The sequence below is a fragment of the Protopterus annectens genome, chromosome 7.part0 (genome assembly GCF_019279795.1).
Source record: "Protopterus annectens isolate FY-2018-M chromosome 7.part0, PAN1.0, whole genome shotgun sequence".
NCBI classification, from domain to species: domain Eukaryota; kingdom Metazoa; phylum Chordata; order Ceratodontiformes; family Protopteridae; genus Protopterus; species Protopterus annectens.
This window is the reverse complement of record NC_056739.1, coordinates 1977057914-1977078595: the sequence shown is the minus strand read 5'-3', so window position 1 is coordinate 1977078595 and position 20682 is coordinate 1977057914. Positions and strand designations below refer to the sequence as shown.

At 38.9% G+C, this 20682-nt stretch overlaps 1 protein-coding gene across 2 annotated transcripts in view; it reads left to right on the top strand.

Moving 5' to 3' along the window:
* The window catches only part of ADAMTS17 (ADAM metallopeptidase with thrombospondin type 1 motif 17), a 3302852-nt gene that overhangs the window by 3026294 nt on the left and 255876 nt on the right, over positions 1-20682 (top strand). The gene's annotated exons all lie outside the window — the stretch shown is intronic.

Sequence of the window (20682 nt, the reverse complement as noted above, 5' to 3'; positions counted from 1 at the left end):
TTGAACAGCATGTAAGATCTTCATCATGTTTTGGAATTGGAATCAGTAGTGAATACTTCCATGTAGGAGGGATGCTGAAATTAGTTTGAATATCTATTAGAGTTTTAGGATATGCGTGTATGCCTTTAAAGGCTGCCAATTCCAAATTCATAGGTTCATAGGTACTTACTAGACTATTGATCTCTGAGCATTAAGACACCTATCCTTACATTGCCATAGTAGTTTTAGCCCTATTTAGCCTATTTTCATTACCTGACTTGTCACATCTTTGATATCAATTGGCCAGTGCAAACTGTCTATCTCTCTACATAAGATCATACTAATCTTTTCTTTAAAAAAGTTACTTTGTTTTTAATAGTCTGCTTTGTTTTTTGAACTTGTTTGAGATTTTTATAATAATTTTGAAACCTGTATAAAATATCTTCTACATCTGCTACCACTGTCTTGTGTTTTGAACTTTTAATCAACTGTATCTGGCTGGTTCTTTACAAGACTTTTGTTGTACTTATTAAATTATGTATTCATACAGTAAGAACAGAATTTGATTTTTCTAAGATTATTGATGGTTTATGGTATAATATTTGCTGATATCTTCTATCTAGATCAATAACCAGCTCCACAGAAGTCCTTCCTTGTTTCTGAACTTTGCTTCATACACTTTATTTTTAAGTCAACTTATTCTTTGTCCCTTTGTTTTATTCTGTTTCTACACCAAACTATAATTTTACCACAAAGTTGTGACTTACGAGCATCCCAAATATGATTTTATTGCCATCCTTATCACCCAACCCTAAAAAGAAATTTCTCTTTTCATTAAGCCAGTTGTAAAAATCTGTAAGTTTCATCATATATGGTGACATTCTATGTAGCACTGTTAGTTGTTTAAGGTTAGTATAAAAGCTAAACATCAGGTGTTTATGAGTTGAGATAAGAAACCATGGGCTGAATTCATATAGGTTACCATGAGTTGTAACCAATGTGTACACCATAAACTGCCCTACCACAGGGCTTTCACGTAAAGTTGTGAAACACCATGACAGGCTGTCTCCTCGGCTGTGCTAAATGCTACTAAAGCAATTTGGGAGAGCGATCTATGCTAAGTAGCCATGAGCTGTCCCCTGGAACTACCTGTGGTGAGGCATCTATGTAACTGAGCAATTCGTGGAATGACTGAGATGTAAAGAGTAGCACAGCCACTCTTGGCCCCCTTACAGTAGTGAATGTGGCTAGCTGTGCTTATCCATTATGGTAGAGGTAAGTACTGGGTACTTTAGTGGTATGGCAGTTTTAGGAGGTGTGTGCTTGAGTGTATGGGAGGGAATGCAGGAGGGAGTGTATGTGTGAGTATGTGTCTGCCTGGAAGGTATTGGTAGGGGATTTAGTAGTGGGTAAGTCAGACAGGTTTGTATGTGAGGAAGTGAATGCATGAGTGTGCCTGTCAGTGAAACTGGATAGGGAGGGGGCTGTTTTGTGCATATGTGTGTGTGTGTGTGTGTGGGGGGGGGTTGTGTATGAGTGTGTGTGCATGTGTATGCTGTATGGGTTTGGGGTGGTTGTTATACACATCTCCACGTATTTATGAGCAAAGCCTGCAGCATTTGCTGTGGGAACCACTAGCCACCAGGGATACCTCATTAAACATGTACTGGCACTTAAACAGAAATGGGATCGGGAGTGAGTAGAACCACTAGCCACCACAGTTAAGTCTGTAACTCATTACTTCCTACAAGAATATAGTTGTCAGAAAAGTGGACTTCCTATGTATCCTGTAAAGGTAAACTCATCATTACAGAAGACTTCTCTACACTCCTAGAATGAGTTTTCAAAGTCTAATTTCTGAAGTCCTGGTACAGATGCATACCAATAAGTAAGGTAGCAAGGTTGCATCTATAAGCTGACATGATCTGTGAGGCATGCATATTGAAATGGTCATCATGGGATATACAGAACTGGAGCTGTTAAGCAACATTTGCAAAATGTTATGAAAAATTTGAGATAGTTTCCATAGTAACATTAATAATACCAAAACAGAGTTTAATGCTGCCATGTTGAGAGTAGTGTATGCAAGCAAAGTGTAGTAGCAAAAATAACATGGTGGATAATGTGATGGCATGATATAAATGCTGTTATAGTAAATCAGTTATGACTATTAACTTATTTGATAATGTAATTAATTTAATAAAATCTGTATGATCCGCATGTAAACAATGGTGCTATCTTATACAAAACATTAAGGTACACAGTGTTTCCACCGATACTAACCACTGAACATGCACGGTTTTGTAAATTAATAATGTTTTGAAATATTGTGAAAATATAATATGCATAATTTGCTAATATTCTGCAACATCACAAAACAGCAGTATGCTGTTCCTGCTTGTCATACAGTACTGGAAAACTAACAAACAGTTGAGCAGTTCTCCCACTGAAATTTTTGATCTGACATATCTTGCACACTAAAAGAAATATAACCTTTTGTTTGATCGTAATACTAGCAGTTTTTGGCAAATAAAATACTAGCTTTGTTTTGTAAATCTGCAATATAAAATCAGCATCTACAGGCAGAACTCTGATTATAATGCCAGTGTGTAGCCCATTGTCTACCAAAGAGCTTTCATATTTTACATTTTTCATAACTTGCATAATTTATCAGATATTGTAAATCATATTACTTCCAGAGAGAAGAGCTTTCAGGAAGTTAGTGATTTCCAGGCTCAGGAGACTCCAGGAAGCAAAAGGATTTATTAGCCTCCTGCTGCTCAGACGTGAATGAGTTAAACACATGCCTGAGCAGCACTTAAACATAATGGCAATCTGGGGGGGGGGTACAATCTGAAAATACAAGAGTGAAAAAAAGTACAAAGAGGGGGAAAGGATTTGAACCCTGCAAGCTTGACACATGAAACCCCTGCATTAGTCTGATGCATTTTTTAACATATGTTGAGGATCTCCAGCATTATGCAATACCTGCAGAACTTCATGAGGTATGAAAGAGAGGAACAGGAAACATTAAGCATACCTCTCAAACTTTCATGGCAAGACATCAGGAGAATAGAAGATTAATATGATGGAATATTTTAAGTATTCCTCTTATAAACAATGACATTTGCTACAATAACAGCTTTGGCACTAGCATGCTTTTACTGAAGTCTGTGAAAAGTGAAACTCTAATATTTGGCATTAATGACTGACTAATCATCCATGAATTACTAGGGCAGGGGAAAAAGGAAACATCATGGAAGTTCTGACAACAGGGACAGGTATAGGGTTTTTGGTGTGTGTGTGTGTGTGTGTGTGTGTTTTACTGTGTGCTTGTGTGTGTGAGAGCGACTGAGGGGGGGAGTGCCTATGCAAACACAATACAGCTGTCACTGTTAGCTACGGCAAGAAACTGCTGATCTGCACTTGCAGTAGTTAGTGGCAATTCATAGATATGCAAATTAGCTGATAATGAGGTCTTTTCTCATTGCAGCTAATGTGTCTATGAATTGGAAATGTCTGCATCTTGAAAACAGGTCCTTTTTACTGCAGACCTTAATGCGAGAGGTAGGGATTTTAATGAATCCTCAGGCATAACTAATAAAAATTTAAACCCCAGTCTAATTTCCTTCTGGACCTAATTTAATTATCTAATGCCAATCAAATCACAGCTTGATCTTTTGGACAACTTAACCAATGCAAGACAAACCAAACAACTATAATTCAAACCATAGCTCCATACAGATTTGGGTTGCCACCTTTTCAAATGGCCAAAGTGGGACATTTTTGGTACAAACATCAGATTTTACAGGCTGACACATACCCATGGTCCGTACAAAGGTTAGAACTTAACTTTTTGCCTAAATAAAAGCTTATTCTTGTAGCATTTTAGTTGCTTATTCTGTTTCTTATAACATTTAGGTATTTTAGATACAGAATAACTGTTTTATGCAACTATTACATAAAATATAGGAAATAATTTTGTCCTAAAATCTCAGGACATTTGCCATTTTTACAGTTTTTTGTCAGGACACAATTGCCCAAAGAGGGACTGTCCCTCGCAAAGTGGGACAGGTGGTAACCCTAATACAGATAGGAATATTAAATATGTCCAAGAAATTCTCTTTTTATTCCTTTTCTTTCCTTTTTTCCATTACTTTTAATTAAACATTTTAAACTTTACTTTTACTATACTTTCATCTTACTATGGTACTTGTGTAAAGACATTCATTTTTTTTATTTCTTTCCATGTTCTTCGTGTTTCACTGTTGCAGTCATTACACTTGGGTTATCCTGCTGGCAGGCTACCCTCAGTCGGCCTGAATTCCAAAGTCTTGGTCTGGTGTCGGTTGCTGTCGCCTCTTCCCTGAAGTCAGAGCGCCAGGGGTATAAAAGATGCAGCCAACGCCATTTTCTTCAGTCTTTCTTGCTGCGTGGTGCTCGAAGCATAAGCAGTTCACAAGTGCTGGTCGGCCAACTCCTGAGATTTTCATGCTCGAATTTCAGATCCGAAGTCTTCTTCAAAAGCTAAGTACCCAGTTGGGGAAACTTTTTTCTTGCTTCAGACCAATGTCAGAAAAAGTTAATAATTGTATTTCTTGCCTAGGCCCTGACCACGACGTTGCTAGTTGTCGGTTTTGTGCTAGATTTAACCAACGCATTATTAAGCGTCGGTACGATTTTGCATTACACTATTTTGGCAGAAGGTTTAATTATATGATGTCATCAGATAGCCATCCAACTACCGGCATTCACAAGAAACGCAAAGAAAAAGAAAAGGACAAACATCCAAGGTCCAAAACCGATGACGAGGCTTCTTCTAAGCCAGTCGCCGGTTCTCAGTGAAGCGCCTTCGCAGCCCCTGATGCCTGCTACTTTAGATCTGCAGGCCACTACCGACTCCCACGTGGAGTCAACTAGGCCGCTGGAAGATCAAAGTATTGGACCTTAGGAGACTATTCCCTCAGATGGGTCCAAAGCCGCTGAGCAGGCATCGGCTTCTGAGGGTGTTTTCAGACCTACTTAAATATACATTAAAACAACTTCAGCTTCAAAGGCAAAGACTAAAGCACCTTTAAAGACAAAGAAACAAGTACAACAGCCTCATGGACAGGCCTCCATGCCCAAAAAACAGATGCTCAAAATGGCCAAAGACCTAATTACTTTGATCAGGGGTTCCCATCCCCACTAGGCAAGAGACAGAATATGAATCTTCAGATCAGGTTTCCATTTCATCTGCTTCCTCTTTTGATCAGGAATACTCAATTCCTCCCTATGAGGATTCTGATTCTGAAGAATCTATCCCTTCATCCTCTCCTCCTGAGGATCACTCTTTTGGGGAAACTTTGCATACCATGAGGGAACATTTTCACTGGGAGAGCCAAGATTTTTCAGAATCTAAGAAAAGGCACAGAGACTTCCTTTTACTACTACAACACAGGCCCCTAGCAATTCCACCTGTGTTAGACACTGTAGATGATGTATTTTCAGAGTCCATTCTGACCCCTGACTCCTTACCTCCAGCTCCTGTTAAGCCGGACAGATACTACAGGGCTCCTGACTCTCATAAATTCCTTTTCAAAAACCCTGCTGCTGACCCAGAAACAATCTCTCAGTGTCCCAAAAGGGTCAAGGCTTCCGCTGCAAAAAACCCTACCCCCTCACACAGGGATTCTAGGGCATTGGACAGATGGGGAAAAAAAGATTTACACTTCTGCTACCTTGGCTATAAGAGCTTTAAATTGTCAGTTTCATATGCTCAAATATCAGCAATATATTATGTCACTGCTTAAACAGAAAATGTTGATAAATTCTGAATGTGCAGAAAACAAAGAAATGCAGGATTTATTGCATGCAGCTGAACAAGTTGGAAAGCATACTTTGCAATGTGGTTTTGATTCTTTGGAGGCCTCCTGCAGGGCCGCTGTTATGGGTTCTGTCATCAAGAGGCATGCTTGGTTAAAGGAACAAAATCTGCCTGATCATGTCAAAGCAAAATTATTAGAGCCTCCATTACAGCATGATACTTTGTTTGGTGTTAAAGCAGAAGAGGTGTTAAAGAAAATGGAGGACAAAGCTAAATCTATGCAAACGGTTAAGGATTTCTTACAGGTACAGCCACCTAGATTTAGCAGACACTGGCCTACAAAGAATTGGTCCTTTCCAGTGTCAGACAGACCAAAAAGGGGCAGATACAGATGCCCAAGAGGCAGATCCCAGCCCCAAGGTTCGTACAGGTCTAAACAATGGGGTGCTTCTACCTCCAAAAGTGGAGAAGACAAATCACAGCCATACAGGAAACAGTCCCAATGACTTCCCCCTGCCTGCACCAAGCACTTATCTTCTGGCAGCACCTTTAGGGAGAAAACTAGCACTTTTTTCTCAAAATTGGCATATAATAACCCAGGACAAATGGGTCCTAGACATAGTGTCACAAGGCTACAAGTTTCACTTCCATACCCTGCCAAGGACAAACAGTTGGCCAAACCTGCCAAAACATCAGTGGGCAGAGGCACAAAAGCAAGTCTCATCCCTCACAGACATGAGGGCTATTCAACAAGTACCAGAGCAGGAGCAGGGACAAGGATTTTATTCAAGACTTTTCTTGGTCCCAAGAAAGGACAAGACCTGGAGACCAATACTGGACCTATCTATTCTAAACACATTTCTGGATATACCAAAATTCAAAATGTTAACTCTACAGCAACTTTTGCCCATGCTGGGCAAGAAGGCTTGGCTAGTGACTTTAGACCTGCATGTCCCAATCAAACCAACACGCAGAAGATACCTCACATTCAAAGCTGGCTCAATGCACTACCAATTCTCTGCACTGCCCTTTGGCTTATCTACTGCGCCCAGGGTCTTCACAAAGTGCCTGGCACCAGTAATTGCATTCTGCAGACAAAGAGGAATACAAATATATCCTTACTTGGATGACTGCCTCATTCAAGCAGAGAACAAGGACATTCTACTACAGCATCTGGCGTTTGTAAAGAGATTTCTAACACGCCTAGGGTACACAGTCAACGAAAAGAAATCAAAACTAGTACCCTCTCAAGAGAATAATATTCCTGGGTGCAAGCTTAAATACAACTGCCCAGATGGCTTATCTCATGCTAGACAAACAAACACAAATGACTACCTATTTTAACCTGTTGGCAACAAAGGCCCAGTTATCTGCAAGAAAACTTCTGCAGACTTTGGGCTTCATGGCATCCTGCATTCTACTAATTCCATATGCGAGACTGCATATGAGGAAACTTCAATGATACCTAAAAAGTGTTTGGACTCAACATTGCCACAGTCTGGAAACAATAATTATCCTCATTCCCTGCCTGCAACAGGAGTTTCAATGGTGGGCAAAGGCTTGTCACCAGAACAAGGGACAGCCATTCACTTTACCCCCAGCCAGGCAAACATTAACAATGGATGCATCAGATTATGCCTGGGGGACCCACATGGCAGGAAGGTGTATTCAAGGCACAAAGTCCGCAAACCAAATGCTTCTACATATCAATCAAAAAGAGATGCTAGCTGTTCAGAATGCCCTGACAGGCTTCAAGGACCTACTTCATCTGGGACAACTACTGATAAAGACAGACAACACCACAGTCATGTGGTATAGAAACAAGCAGGGAGGCACTCATTCCTACCCCCTTTGCAGACTAGCCATGACTTTGTGGGACACAGCATTGACCTACCAAGTACATCTGCAGGCACAATTCCTGTCAGGAAAGATAAATACTCTGGCAGACGAACTAAGCAGAAACCTCATGGATCCCCACGAGTGGAAATTGAATCCGCAAGTCTTCAGCATGATAACAAGGAAATGGGGATGCCCAGAGATATATCTATTTGCCTCTCCTCACAACTACCAACTAAAAAATTCTGCACAAGGACTTATCACAGACAAGCATGGAAAGTGGACGCCCTATCTTTCAGCTGGAATAACTTAGCAGTATATGCCTTTCCTCCACTGTCTCTCCTCCTCAAGGTACTCCTAAAGGTCAAACAAGAGAAGCCAAAAATGATACTGATTGCCCCAGGCTGGCCCCGCCAGTACTGGTATCCAATTCTAAGGAACTTGTCTCAATGCCCAGCTTGGACCTTGCCTCAAATACCTCATCTACTATCCCAACAAGACAATCAGATCCTGCACAGCCAGCGAAAGACCTTAAATCTGGCAGCATGGCAGATAATGTAGTCATACAAAACGCACCTCTCACTAAAGCTGTGATGGATGTCATTTTGGAGGCCAGTAGGCCTAGTACCAGAAAATCTTATGCTGGAAAATGGAAGAGATTCTGTGCTTGGAACCAGACACAAGGAATTGACACAGCTGTACCAAATATTCCTCAGATTGTGCAATACTTAACTGAGATGCTGGACAAAGGCCTATCCTTTTCATCAATTATAATTCATGCCTCTGCCATTACAGCTCATTACAATACAGAGCCACCAATCTTTTCTCATCCTTTGTTAAAGCAGTACCACAGAGGAGCCAAAAACTTAAGGCCTCCAAAGAGATCACCATTACCTGCATGGGACCTCAATTATGTCTTGGAAAAACTCACCCTGCCTCCTTTTGAGCCAGCCGCTACAGATGATATAAAGTTTTTATCTTGGAAAACAGCTCTGCTCCTAGCAATAACTTCTGCAAGATGAGTCTCAGAGGTACAGGCACTCATGGCTGTGGCACCTTTTATCATTTTTTATCCAGACAGGGTTTCTCTGAGGACAAACCCAACATTCATGCCTAAGGTAGTGTCCAGTGTGGCCCTTAACCAAACTATTCACCTGCCTACTTTCTATCCAAACCCACAGAATAAGGGGGAGATAATTCTGCATTTTTTGGACATACACAGACAACTACGCTTCTACTTGAACAGAACCAAAGCTTTCAGAAAGACAGAGCAACTACTAGTGGCATATGCTGCAGGATCACAAGGAAAGGCTATCTCAAAGCAGACTATTTCTAAATGGATAGGCCACTGCATTCGGTTCTGCTATTCACAACATGGCAAGCCAGTGCCTAAGGACATTAGGCCAGATTCAACCAGAGCAGCAGCCACTTCAGCAGCCTTCCTCAGGGGAGTACCAACCAAAGACATTTTAGAGGCTGCAGCCTGGAGTTCAGTGCACACCTTTACAAAGCACTATAATTTTCCATTCTACTCTAAATCCAGGGCAGGCTTTGCCACTGCAGTTCTGCAGGGCCTCATAGCTGCTCCTAATGCTATATTAGCTCCAGCCTCCCAACCATAGCTTTGGGATTCAACCCAAGTGTAATGACTGCAACAGTGAAACACGAAGAACATAGTACAGTTGTGTACACTTACCATGAATGTAGATGTTCAAGTGTATTCACTGTTGCAGTCCAGGTTACCCACCCACCATCCCCCATTTCTTTGCTGGAACTTATCTGCACTTCTCTAATCTATACAACCTATGTGGTGTATTTGCTTGTAGATGAAGGTATAATATATTTTGGTGCATGCTTGTTTTATTGGCATATTTTTTTAGCCTACCCTTTTGGGGGAACCTGACATATGGGGCAAGAAAAACTGAAGAAAATGGCATCGGCTGCATCTTTTATTCCCCTGGCGCTCTGACGTCAGGGAAGAGGCGACAGCAACCGACGCCGGACCTAGACTTTGTAATTCAGGCCGACTGAGGGTAGCCTGCCAGCAGGATAACCCAAGTGTAATGACTGCAACAGTGAATACACTCGAACATCTACATTTATAGTAAGTGTACACAGCTGTACTTTTCTCTTTTCTTTAATATCTACATCTACCCCCCCTTTCAGAAGAGCAAATATTGGCTTCATATATGTAGCTAGCATATTTACCTCCTAAACTATTAAAACATATCAGTGTAGTTTCAAAAACCTTAATAGACAAGTGTTAGACAAATAGCTCGTCTTATATGAAACTGAGCAAAATATAGAATTCTGTATGCAGAGCGTAAATACCATAAGTCCTTATGCACTAAAGAAACATAAAGGAAATAATTATGTCGAAGCAAAAGCAAATATTTAAAATGGTGTCAACATATTTTAAAAGTATTAAAGCTGCTAAATTCAAAAACAATAACTAGAGTTGAAAAATAAAACCAATTTATTTCAATAATTATCGTAGTTACATGGAGATACAATGGACAGTGCTAATTATATTATGCATGAAACGACAGAATTTAGAATGTATAAAATGTTAGAATATTGCTGCTGAAAGACTAGTGTGGAATCCTTATAAAAGGAGTAAATTTAGTAATAACATACAATTGTCTGAATTCATGTCAGTCTATCAACTCTCACTTCTTTGACTGCAGATAGATCGAAAAATATTATGCCAAAACGGCTTTCAGCAATACACAAAAAACATTTTTTGCAGGAGGGGAAGCTCCCCTCTGTACCTCTGATGTATGGGACAAGTCCCCACATGCCCCAAAATTAGATATATACCCACTCTGAGGTCATGCAACAGTGGAGAAAAGGGAAAACTCCACTGTCAACAAAAGGTGTTTTAGCACAATGCCTCTGATCCTTCGGCAGTTGTTGAAAAAATATCTGTCAGTAATTAATCTAACATCCTCTTATTCATATTAAAGAAAAGAAACACTGAACATAATCTTTAGAATAAGAGGAAAATTCTATGCCTTATGTCCATTTTAAAGAAAATAATAGAATGGGGTTCATTGGATCAAGTCTCCAACTTCTCAGAGAAAGGCATTGGGAGGGTGGCCTAATGGTTAAGGTGTTTGCCTTACAAACATAAAGTGCAGGATTTGAGTCTGACAAGGGATAACTGGCTAGGCTTAAAATGGCTCACAAAGGCAGTTATCCTAGTACTAATCTATGACCGATGGCATTTCAATGCAGAACCATATATTTAGGAAGTGGTAAAGCTAATCAAAAATAGCACAGTACAACTAGAACCATAAATAAAATAATATATGCTTAACACTCCTCATGCCCTTTTCATATTGGGTATATATATATATATATATATATATATATATATATATATATATATATATATATATATATGTGTGAGTGTGTGTGTGTGTGTGTGTGTGTGTGTGTGTGTGTGTGTGTGTGTGTGTGTGTGTGCATGCGTGTACACACTGATATTTTTATACTCCATCATGACCATACTTATTACTTTCAGCCTTTATCACTTTATCATATTATTTTCCTCATTTTTATCTCATTGTCCAATCTGAAGTGTTTTTTTTTGTTTGTTTGTTTTTTAACATGTGTGCCTGTTTACTGTGTAAAAATCCAGGCTCTGGCTGAAATGGGTCAGATAGGAATGAATAAGAAAAAATATATATATATGTATGTATATATATATATATATATATATATATATATATATATATATATATATATTCCCAATTACTAAGAAATTCTTTATCCTTAAATGTTAACTTCAAAATATGATTCAGAAATAAAATATGTTAATCTGTGAGATGAATGCAAATATTTTGAATATGTGTATATATAAATAGGCTATACTTTTCTATAGACAAACATTACAAGCTTAAGTATTTCAAAAGTACTTTTATAAGAATATTGGAAGTATAACTATATTCAAGTATGACATAAAAATGAAATATAATACAAAACTAATCAAGATAAACAATGCTATGCTTTTTTTAATAATATGATATGAAATCCATAGGTTAAGTCAAAATATAGATCCACCAAACTCAGATAAACAAAATAAACATTTATTCTGTAAAAGTAAAATATTGAATCAAGATCCATTCTCTACTGAAACCAAAGAAAGTAAGTCAAAACCACATGTAATTCATTTTAAATATAGTTACATTCTTTTTCTAGTTGAGTCAGATTCGTGAATGTCTACATTAAGTGTACACAATCTGCATTCAAGAACATCCCTACCACATTTTTTGTGCTATTTACTTAGAAAGATTAGGCTGTGTAGATGTAGTTTACACATTGTGGTAACCTTTATGAATCCTCCTTAATATTTAAGGCAGCAAGAAAATGAGTAGGAAAACTAAAATTAGGGAGGAAGTAGGTGGGAGTTATACATGTGTTTTCCATTCACTCAGAACAACATACACTTAGTGCCTACCTATAGTGTAGGCATTCATGAATTCGACCCAAGGCATTTGCAAAAGAATTAAGTAATTTCTATTATTTTAGGTATCTTTATAAAGGTTAAAGAAGAATGTTAATCTGCCCATATAACTAAAATGTTAAATATGGATATTTTATCCACCTTAAACACTTCCAACAAAGGAGAAAATATTACATTAGTGCTAAAAAATAAATAAACCTTTATTTGATTTATTTATTTTCATTTAAATAAATAAAGTAATAAAACCATGTCAGGTTTTACATTTTACCACTTTACACAACTTCTGAGTTTGAAAGTTAACAATGCGTTGGTAGAATATATTTTGACTGAACAGATGTTTCCTATAACTTGATTATCGTGGATTTGGGATGTTTACGTCTTCAGACAGATTTTCTGATGATAAGCAGACATGTCTGTTTGTGACTACCAGGTGTGAAAGCTGTGGTTACTGTATCAGCTGCATCATGAGAACATTTTAGAGCACAAAGGCTTACATTCTTTATCATCTAAATCAACTCATTTTCTTTATAGCCCACCTGTGTTTTTTGTTTGGTTTGTTTTGTTTTGTTTATAGGAAAGCACAGGAACTGAATAATTACACTCTCTTATTGCCACTGTACTCTCTTGTGGTACCCTAAGTACAAAGTACTAGGATGTATCAAAGAGGTACCTGGAGCTTCAGAAGCTGTTAAAACTGCAATGGAGTACAGATTAATTTTATATTAAAATAAAGATAAACAGTAACCTTATCAAATCTGTACAGTAAATACAATAATCAATGTACACTAGTAGGTGAGGACTTAATTCAGTCTTGTAGACAGCCCCAAGGGAGCATTGCATTCTATGATAGGCCTAATTAATGCAGAATAGAAGGGGTGGGGAATTAATTTAGTCTTGTAGATATATATTTTTCAATAAGTTGTGCAAGCTTTCTAACCTCAACTGCAACATTAAGGGTAGATGAGAGGGAACTATCCACCCATATTCCAAAATCTATCAGGTCATTCTCATTTTGAAGTGATGTGTTGTCTATACTATAAGTTGGAGAGAGGGGTTGTTTACTGAATGCTGCAGTTTTCCACTTTTTGGCATGTAATTTGAGTTTGGTTTTAGTACATCGGTTATTAACAAATGTAATCTCATGCTGGAGTACATGTGTTGGAGAATGGCAAACAACTTAGAATCATCTGGAAACTTGGTTAACCAGACATCCTCATTTCTAATTTGGAGATCAGAAAAGTAGTTATAGCAGAGGTTTAAATACAGATCCCTAGGGAGCTACCACTGGATACCTTTATGCTTTCTGAAGAAGTGCCCACCACCCTCACTGGGTGGACTCTGTCCTTCAATTTGCAGCCATCTAACTACATAGAGATCACATTGGAGTACATGTAGTTTGCTTATTATTTTGGTATGAGTTATAGTATCAAATACCTTGGCAAGGTCAAGGCACCCAGTATGGAAGGTGTGCCCACTGTCCACTGACTGTGTTACCCTCTTGAAGAGGTTTGTTATAGGAAGGTGGAGCCACTTCATAAAAAAGCTTTAATCACCAAACTCTTTCACATCAGGTAAATGTGATAAATGTGCTTTTTCAAGTTTTATATATATATATATATATATATATATATATATATATATATATATATAAAGTAAAAACATTAAAAACAAGCTGAATCTTGTGCTCTCACAACACTAATGATATTATCATTATTATTATTATGCAGATATGTTGTTTAAATTATGTTGCCTACTATGCAAGTTCCAGTTTGCTCAGTGCATACATCACTTTCTCGTCCTGCTGCGCAGCTTATCTTCCTGTGCAATAGTCATTGCCTGTGCACAATGAGAAGGTACCCAGGGCATTTCTCTTTTTTTGGAGATATGGTTGAGACCATAAGATCAAAGTTTTGAAATTTGAAATGTAAATAAAAAAAAAAAAAAAAAATTTTTTTACGTTTTTCCAGGGGGGCAAGCCCCCGTGCACCCCCACGCCCCCTACTAACTAAATATACCAACTCTGAGATCACACTACAGCAAGGAAAATGGTAAATATACTGTTCTGCACTATACAGTGATGGACATTTAAACAGTTTGAAATTTCAAAACTTCGATCTTATGATCTCGACCGTAAGAAATTCGAAGTTTTGAAACTTCGAAATTTAGTCATTCCATATATGAATAGATACAATATTGTATATCTACATATACATATTTGTCTGTGTGTATGAATATATATATATATATATATATATATATATCTGTATAATATATATAGAGAGAGTAATGATTGTGTCATTAGACACTGAATACAAAAAGAGCAATCTTTTTTTTTTTTACAGTGAATCTAAAATGATTTTAAAAAAGAACAACAAAAAAAACACATTTTTTGCAGCAGGGCAATTCCCCTGTACACTCCATATGGAGGAATGTGCTCCTCACACCCCCTGCTAATTATATGTACCAAATCCAAGATTGCACAACAGTGATGAAAGGTAAATTCTCAGACCCCCCCACTGTACTGCTGTCTTGCACGCAAAGCAGATGGTAGGCTGAGAAAGAAGAAAAAAGAGCATTAATTCTTTTGAATGTTCACTCTTTCAGACTACAACCAAATATATGAAACCCTCTGAAGATTCTCTACTGCACTACGGGAAACTCAGTTGCGCAATGAGCAGCATTGCCACATTTAACATCTATAGCCTTCAATAGATCAAGCACCTTTGTTAGTCCTAGTGCAAAAATTGGTCAAACTTTCCCACTGCCTTCCCTAATAGTACATATGGTAAAAACTTCTGGAATGAACAGGCAGTTTTCCATCATTTTAATGGCCGGTCTGATTGACCTGGACATCTTGAGGCAATGTAGTAATTGCCTTATGTATACTGACAATCACTTACTCCTAGGCTTGTATAAACTTGGCTAGGCTTGTAAGGGCCCTGGGGTTGTTAGCCCAGTAACCTCCTATGATCCTAAAATAAACAAATACCTTATGTGAGAGATGTAATTACACTATGAAATTGTAATCAGTTCTCTCACATAACAACAAACTGGACATCAAACAGGGTGTCAGCACACACACTTCATCTCTCACACAAAATAAGGTCATAACACATAAACCCATATACGTAGAGGTACTCACTTGAAGCCTACCAAAAGATCAGAGACCTCCCAAATGTAAACTAGTTGCACACACTGCTGTACAAATAAAAATCACTACACATGATAACACGTACACCAGAGTCTCAGCCAATAAGCCCCTAAGGCAAAACACCTCAAAACCAAATGTCTTGGTCATAAGCGACTCCATAGTGAGACACACAAATGTTCCCCTAACCAGGGAGACAAGGAGAAGGTCAAGGTCAGCTGCCAGTCAGGTGCCAGGGTCCATCAAATCACACATGCACTCAAGTTACTCACCAACAAGTATCATTATGATTGTGTCATAGTCCATGTTAAATGACTTGAGATGTACTTCTCTGGACTATATGAAGAGAGACATGACTGAACACTCAGATTATGTTTCCCAGGCAGGTATGACCCTAGCCCTAAGCAGCATTCTACCTAAACCCAAGTTGATGCCACAATATAAACAAGAAAGGATTGACTTCAACAACTGGCTTAGCTTGTGGTGTTAGTCCAGGGAGATCTAGTATCTGTTATCCTGGGAATACATGACCAACAGGCCATGCTGCTTTGCCAGAGATGGTCTACACCTGTCTCCTCTAGGCTTATGGATACTGGCAGAGGCACTTGCTTCCCCCATAGTGCCTTTTTAAGCAATGTCAAAACAACAAAATTTCCAAGGTAACAAAATCCACTCGAGACAAACTTAAGGTTCTGCTGCTTAATGCTAGGAGTCTAAACATGAAACTGCATTCCCTGGAAGCACTGCTCACCTTGGAAGATGCTGACATCTGTGCAGTCACTGAAACATGGTTCAAGGTTGCTGAGAGCATCCCGGCAATGCAATATTGCAATGCCTTGCACACATTCAGATCTCAAAATGAGTGTGAAAGAACCAAAGGTGGAGGTGTATCCATCTTTGTTAAAGCCAAGTACACCTTGAGACTGGTCAAACAGTACAACTCTCTCCAACTACTCCATGTACAATTAACTATAACCAAAATATCCTACCACATCATTGCTAGCTATAGGTCCCCCACCATAATCAAGAAAAGTACACCGCCTACCTAAACTTACTGGAGTCACTCGCCATACAGTCCAACACCTCAGTGATGGGAAATTTCAACTATCCTTCCATCAACTGGGTGACATACATGCACAAACATGCTCACCCAGAGGTTCTTGGACTTTGTCAGTACAAATGCTCTGGAACAAATAATCTGCACCCCTACAAGGTTCTCAAATGTCCTAGACATAGTACTCACCAACATGCAAAGTCACTGCACTTCCCTCTGTGTGATGCCCTCCCTGATAATGCTGGACCATAAATCAGTCTCATTCAAAGTAACTATTGACCCTGTCACCACCACAGGAGCAAAAACCCTAAAATTGTTTCCAAAGCAAACTACAGCCTACTAAGGAATGGTATAAAAAGTTTTATACCCCACGCACTCACAGACAACAATAATTCCTTTGCAGAGGTGTACAAAATGCCCTGTATAAACACTTAAGCAACTGTATACACTCAGCTGTATCTGATCAGATTAAACCAGATTCTCCTGAAAAAACAAGCCACCGTGGTGGACTTCAAATATAAACAGGTTATATAACAAATGGAATAAACCAATGTCTAAGAACAAGAGGGAACTAACTCAGTAGAGGACGAATTCCCTCCACAGCTTGAACAAGCAAATCAAAAAATCTTGTAAAGTCCTGTAAAGCTAATTACAAAGTTGAAATAGCATCCCTAGCTAAGGACAATCATAAGGCTTTCTTTAGCTATGTCCGAAATCTAAAAGGGAATGCCCAGCTATGTGCCAAACTGGTAGTAGATGGTACCACTCATGCTATATTGGAAGAATTTGCCAACCTGCTAGCTGACAGATTTGGTGCAAACTTCACCCCCTGTCCCCACCAGCCATACCCCCAAAGAATACCTGACACCAGTCCTCTGCCTAGTATCTCTAGAGATCAGGTCATATCTGTGCTCTTCAAGGCCAAAAACACAGCCTTAGTGGGATCAGATAACATCCCAGGTTGCTTATTAAGCAATGTAAAACAGGACCTAGTGGACTCACTTGGCATTCTCTTTAACCATAGCTTGAGAAATGGCTTTGTCCAGAAGAGTGGAGAAGAGCAGCAGTAATTGCCTTGCACAAACAGCGACCATAAACCTACCCTTGTTACTATAGACCCATAAGTCTAACTAGCTTCATATGAAAAACTATGGAAGGATCATCATGGACCTTATCAACAAGGACAGAGCTGATCTTCAAATACTAGATCTAACATAGTTTGGCTTCTTTGAGGGTAGATCATGCTCATTAAACCTAGTAGACTTCTTCAAGAATGTCACCAAAGCCCTGGATGAAGGTAAGGCAGTGCCTACTGCCTATCTTGACCTAGCCAAGGCTTTTAATACAATCCCCCACTCAGGTGTCATTGAGAAACTCCCCCAGCTGCAGATTAACCTTTACATCACTAGATGGGTAGCCAGTTGGCTCTCTGACAGAACACATGTTGTCAAAGTTGGTGACTTCAACTCTACACCAGTAGCATACCACAAGGGTCTGTGCTGAGTCCATTACTGTTTGGAATTTCTTTCTTGGAAGTGCAGACTAAAGTAGACATCCTTTGGCTTACCAGATTCTCTGATGACTGTAAATTGGGTGCAGTCATTGAGTCCCCCATTGATGTTAACATATTACATAAGGGGCTAACACAGACAAATGGCTGGTGCCAAAGGAATGGTCTAAAACTAAACACAAAAAACTGCATTATTATTCCCTTTAGAAAGCAGAATTCCCTGCTAATTACAATATTGACAACACCCCCCCTAAGTTTAAACCCAGTGGTGCGAGATCTGGAACACAGGTAGATAGCAATCTGAACTTTGACCTTCAAGTTTCCACAGTGGTAAGGAAAGCCTTCTACATTGCACATCTCATAAGTAAGGGAATCACATCCAGGTCTAAGAATTTTACAACTCCACTGTATTCCACCCTCATCAGACCATTAATAGAATACAGTATTCCATTCTCCATATACCTCACCAGACACCTGCAGCAACTGGAGAGACCACAGAGGTTTCTCACCAAGAACTACAGGGCCTCGAAAGCATGACTTACATGGATAGACTGAAAGCCCTGTCACTTTACTCTGTATCATATAGGCTTCTGAGAGGTGACTTGTGCCTCACCTACAGCCAGGACAGTTCTGACCCTGCCTTGACGAAAATGCTGCACATCTGCAAGTCAAATGGCACAAGAGTCACTCACTCTAGGGATCTTAACCTAGCCTGTGACATTAGCAGAACATGCTAGAGAAACAGATATAGCTCCCAGAGATTTCCACTACTCTGGAATAAACTTCCAATTCATTTGAAAGAGAGCTTCTCACTGACCTTATTCATGTGCGATCTGGACAAATGGATGGGAGACCGCAAATTCCCTCCTGGGTGGCACCCATTACCCTCATGGACAGGGATAGTCAGTGTTGATCATAGACTTGCTTTGCAAATCACGTCCATCTAACCAAGGACAATTGAGGCAACTTGGGATTAACATGGCTAGGCTTGTAAGTGCTCTAGGGCTGCTAGCCTAGTCACTTCCTATGAACTTATGAAGCTATAATTTTGAAAAAAAAATACATTCTCAAAAACAGAAAAAATATCTGTGTACAGATTTCTTCACTTATCAAGTAAGAAGTCCAGATATAAAGCCAGCATTTTGTCCAGCTAAGATGAATTTGTTGCAGGTTCCAAATGGATCAGTCTGTTGCCCAGGATGTCTCATTCCAGGCCCATGATCACAAAGTCTGCTTCTAGAGTTTCCCACTTAAGGCAGTTGAAAGTATTCCTCTTTCCTTGGAATCCTTCTCCAGGCATAAGAACCCATTGAGGGAGAGTGACACTCTCCAGTTGGACTCCAGTCCAGGATAAAGGGACAATGACAGTCTCCACTTGAACTCCAGTTCAGGACAGAGGGACAGTGACAGTCTCCATTTGAACTCCAGTCCAGAATAGAGGGACAGTGATGGTCTCCACTCGAATTCCAGTCCAGGACAATGAGCCTGTCCCTCGAGGCTCTAGTCTTTGTGCAATGCCTTAGAAAAGCCTTCCTTTTTCATAAAGAACAAATCACATAAATGGTGTCATAATGCCCTATTAACCCAACTTGAAGGATTTTCTACACTAGCTAACTAATACATAGTATTACCTGACTGCTTACAAAGAAACAGCATTATTTGCATTGTATTTACATTGCACAGTGGCATTCGCAATGCTTTAAAACCAAAACACTCAAAAATATAGAATTGTTTTTCAATATTTGTGTCACATACAGCATCTGGTACCCTAAAATACTACTGTGTGTATGTGAGATAGCAATGTATATAAATTGTAAAGAATATTTTGCATATTTTAAACCTTTAAAACCATCAGTACCTAGAAAGCAAGTTGTTTCTACTGCAGTTTGCTCAACACTTCACCAAGCTGCTTAACAATGAGCCATCACAGGAAAATCTCATAGCCATCTGCTGTCCGACTAAGTGACCCCCCCCCCCCCTCCAGAGCACCCACAGAGAAAAGTTGCACTTGCTAGGAGTATGAAAAAAGCAGAAGTTTGAACAGACCTATGAAGAACTTTGAAAAGCGCTGCTCTCGATTTCAAATAGCTTTGAAACTAAAACAGGCAGAGGCATGGTGTAGCAGGCTGTTAATACAAAATACTTACAAACTGTATGATCTTTCGTTTATATGTAGTTTGGAAATTACTACAAATTGAAAAGTAAACATTTTTAATGTATTTTTAAGTAACCAATGTAAATAATGATAAAAATAAACAGAATATTGTTTTACATGGCCAAACTTGGTTTTGGAGATCACTTTGATATGGTAACTTAGTCTTCATTTACGAGAGGATTCCAGTCTTGGTCTTGAAATAGTAGCATGACATCATTTACTTTTATTCTGGTAAATGCTCTTCAATGTTTATAAGAATTCTGATTTTACTAACACTTGTGTGTTTGACTTGTATTGTAATTGCAACTTTTAGCTACTCGATACTCACACATTTCACTGTTTAACTTTTACATTAGCAACTTAAAATTCTATTTATTTTTATTTATTTAGCATTTGTGTACCGGGATGGTCTGACTAGGATGACAAGCATGCTTCTTTTTAGCAGAAACCCGTTAGAAAAGCTCCATGTTGAAGATGTGAGCATTTATATACAGTAAAATAATAGTGTATGTGACACAACAGAAAACAGTAAACAATCATATTCAACATGTACATCAGTTAATTTAGCACAGGTTACATTTTTATTATGATAAAAAATTATGCAAAATCTTGAAGTAACCATGCTGTTTCTGGCTTGAGAAGACATGTCAAAATGACCTGCAGAATTCACATGTCATATGTTTACTGAATAAAGAGCAGGTATTCTATCTGGCTATTGATCAGAGT